A 4,239-nucleotide genomic window follows, 5' to 3' on the forward strand; every position below is an offset into this window, starting at 1 on the left:
GCTTTGACGTTCCCCGACAGAAACAGCCTGTGGCACTGGAAGATTTCTTGGTGTTTCCACGTGTTACAGAGGTTTCAGCAAGTCCTTGGACGGTAGAGAGAAGCGCTGGTTGAATAAACGAAGGGTACCTTCCTTGTTTTCCAGCCTGCTTTCAACATTTCAGGCTTGCCGCGGCTGTCTGTAAAGCTCTTGCACCAAGAAGTTTTTTGTGACCCAATCCCCTTGAGAGGCTGCAATTACACTTGCAAAGACTGTCCTGCTGACACTCGCAGGGAAGTCACCAACCACACACACAAGGGACAGCAGCCTTTCATGGGAGGCACTGGCAGCTGGCCTGAAGGTGTTGCAAGTCAGAAGGCCCCCGGGGATGCAGTCACTGTAGGAAGTGATGGAGAAGGAGAGGCCTTGGGGAGCCCCACAAACAATCCTGTTCCACTTGCAGGGGACTTCAATGGGAAATGTTAAGTTTATTCTAGTTCCTGCAAGATGAAGAATCTTTGCTTCTCATTTCCATACCTATCTCCCTGAAAAGCCTAGCACAGGGAAGACAAACATGCAGATACTTTCTCAGTGTAACTAGTCTCAACGCTATTTTCCCTCCTTCCTTTGCCAGTGTTCCTGCCTTTAAGGATTTACCTGGACGAGCAAAATTAAAATAAAAGCCAGTGCTGTGCAGGACAGCAGACAAAGACTTCCCCAGAGAAACAACATACCCTCATCGTAACTCCCTGCCCCAAAGCTACCCTCAGAGCAATGGGAATGGGACTTAGCAGCCTGTCAATCTTTCCCTCGCTTCATTCCACAGGACCAGTGGTTAGTCATGGCCTGATGAGGTCCCTCCCCGTCTTCTTCCTTTGCCACATCTTTGTGCCGTCACTTGCATCCGGGTCTCGCCCCTAAACCACACCAGGAGGTTTAACCTGAGGCAAATACAACAAAACAAGCAAGCAAACCTGTCTCCCGAGTGTTAATTACACATGGAGCCGTTCCCAGGTAAAGCACAGCAGAATGGACGTGTCTGAAGCAGCTGGTGGGAGAAGCTGCTCTCAGGAAGTCACTGCAGATGGTGATACCACGGAGCCGGGCTGCACAGCAGGGTAAAGGGGACCTGGACCAAGCTCCCCGTCTTCTTCCTTTGCCACATCTTTGTGCCGTCACTTGCATCCGGGTCTCGCCCCTAAACCACACCAGGAGGTTTAACCTGAGGCAAATACAACAAAACAAGCAAGCAAACCTGTCTCCCGAGTGTTAATTACACATGGAGCCGTTCCCAGGTAAAGCACAGCAGAATGGACGTGTCTGAAGCAGCTGGTGGGAGAAGCTGCTCTCAGGAAGTCACTGCAGATGGTGATACCACGGAGCCGGGCTGCACAGCAGGGTAAAGGGGACCTGGACCAAGTCTTCCCTGTTTTTCTGCCTCTTGGAGTCACTTCCTTCTGGAAGGTGGGCATCCATCTGCCGCTGGATGCTGGGGTCTCCAAAGCAATCACAAGAAGGCCGGTGACGTACGTTCTCGTACTGGGATTGTTACCAGCCATGCATATCTAATAGCTCTTACAATCTTAGTCAAATATTAAGCTATGGTGAGGTTTACCCTTGAGTCATCTCCTGAATAGTTATTGCCAAACTGAGAGCAGACATTTCCCAAAGACAGACAAATGTTAACAATGACTCAGTGCTTCGGGACCCCTTAAAATTACACTCCCAAGCCATAAAATCACATGCCCTACTTTCCCTTCACACTAATGTGAATAACACACGACTCGGCTGAGGTTGTTGGAAATTATTCATTTGGTAGAAGATGAGGGCTGCAAGGGGATTTCTAGGTTAGGAGGGAAAAGACTAAGCTACTGAGTTGAAGGAAAGCTACTGCAACAGACAGAGGTTCCTAGTAGAAGTTCTTTATCTCAGGACTAATCTCAATCAAAACTCTAATTACTGAACCTCTCCAGAAGAAACTGGGCATATTTAGAAACTGCGTTACTAGCACAGAGGTGGGATGCATCCCTCCGTCAGTGAAGGACCAAAAATGTGATCTTTAAAAGTCAAAGAAACAAGCTAGTCTCATCTGCTAAGCAGAAAGAAGAGGTCAGATTTAAGAATATAGAGAATATAAAAAGATACATACTGAGTAAATTGTCACAAAAAAGTCGGGGGCTGATCAGCTGAAAATGGCAGAGAAAACAAAACCAAGATCCATAACACATGAGCTGCTCGTAAGATTGAGTGTGTCTGTGAATAATATTCATATGATCCCAAGATGTATTTCCAGCAGTGAGAAGATGAAATATTTGTTAATGTTGATCCATTCTTTAGACTGTGGCATAGATTTCTGTAACGTGTATTTAATAATAAAAAGCTTGAAACCAGAAAATGTGCAAAAAGAGGCCATTAGGATAACAGAGGGGACATGGAGACTATCATAAAAGAAGTGACTGAAAGATCATGACTTGCTTGCACGAGCAAACTGAAGGATGAGTTAGGGTATGATTTCAGTAAAATAAATACCGCTGAAGATAATAAAAAAAGGGATAACAGAGGGGACATGGAGACTATCATAAAAGAAGTGACTGAAAGATCATGACTTGCTTGCACGAGCAAACTGAAGGATGAGTTAGGGTATGATTTCAGTAAAATAAATACCGCTGAAGATAATAAAAAATACTGCACCAGAAAACTGAATATGAAGTAACTATAAATGCATTTATAGTGAGTAGCAGAAAACCTTGTAGGAGGATATTAGCACAGCCTTCTGGTGAGAGCAAAAGCTATTAAAAGTCCCTACCCTAAAGGCTGGGCTTGATCATCTTACGAAGGGGCTCATCCCTTCACAAACATTTTTTTGAAAAGGGCCTAGAGATGCCAGTCAAGCAGTCCTCCTAGCTCTGCATTTCCTGCAAACTCATTTCAGGTTTGCAGGAAACCCTTGACAGAGATTTTGTAACACAACACTGCTGCTGAGGTAGATCGGTTATTGCCAGTTACAAAAAGTACCAGAGCAGACAGTTAAGGGGCAGTTCTGCCAGTGCAGGTATCCAAGTAGAGTCCCTGGTTTGCGAAGGGAGGAGATGGGGCCAGCTGCTTCCCCAGCAGCCTGCTCCTGTGTCAGGGAACTGCACTGAGTCTCACCCAGAACCAGACTTAAAAAATTTTAATTTTTTATCAAAGAGAACATCTTCTCCAGGTCAAACATAAGAGCAGAGTGCCTCGGGCAGTGTGGAATAAAAGAAGACAACCCTCTTGTCTGTTTTATTTCTCCTGCATGTATTTAGAAGATGTGCAGGACAGCCAGGTCAGCTCTCCCTTTACCACTTGATCTCCATGATCTGCAGGCAGGTCCTAAACACCTGGTGTAGAGATGGGATCTGAATGTGGAATGGGAGACATCCCTGCTTCTTCTGAAAAACATTCATGTAGCCAATAAGGAAAACAAACTGCTCTCTGCTCTGCAGACATGCATGTTTCCTACTGCCCTGTCATCTATTTTCACACTTCAGGCTTTGCCTGTATGTGGGGTTTTTTTAAGACCCTGCAATAGGCAGATCAAAACAATTCCTTTCTCCAAACAGAATTCAGTACTCTGCAAACATGTCGGCATCAGGCTATAGAAATTCATGTGAAGTATTGAAAAATAATATTCCCACAACACTATGTTCCCATAGTGTTTGTCTGTGACAGCCAGGAGAAGGAAGCATGTCTCTAACTAAAGCCCATAAGGATGCATGAAGCTTGATCAGAGCTATAGAAAAAAGCTGCCAGAACTGAAATGCTGGACGCCAGAAAGATCCCCAAACCTCAAAGCCCACTGCTGTTATGCTACGCAATATCATCTCACATTTGCTGCTGTGTTTTAAGTGGTTCAGTACCTTATTACAAATGATGTCCACATTACAAGCACTTCCTGCTTTCCTGCGGACTGGGACAGAGGGATAAGGGCGGTTTACCCAGGGGCTTTCGGACTGTTTGCAGGCACGGCGTGGCTGACACGTGTATGTGTTCAACAGAGGAATTTGATCACGGATCTGCAAGTAGAAACAGAAAAGTTATGGCAGGCAGCCTTTGTATTACCATGGCCCCAAACAGCACCGCGTGACAGGCCAGGGACCGCGACGGGCCGCAATGCACCTGCACGGGATGGAGGAAAGCAGCGAACTGTTGCTCACCAGTGGTTGGTGATTACTAAAAGTTTTCACTGCTGTGGTGGCAGGGCTCCTGCCACACGGGCCGCCTCCACGGATG

This window comes from Buceros rhinoceros, unplaced genomic scaffold (assembly GCF_000710305.1).
Source record: "Buceros rhinoceros silvestris isolate BGI_N320 unplaced genomic scaffold, ASM71030v1 scaffold18483, whole genome shotgun sequence".
NCBI classification, from domain to species: domain Eukaryota; kingdom Metazoa; phylum Chordata; class Aves; order Bucerotiformes; family Bucerotidae; genus Buceros; species Buceros rhinoceros.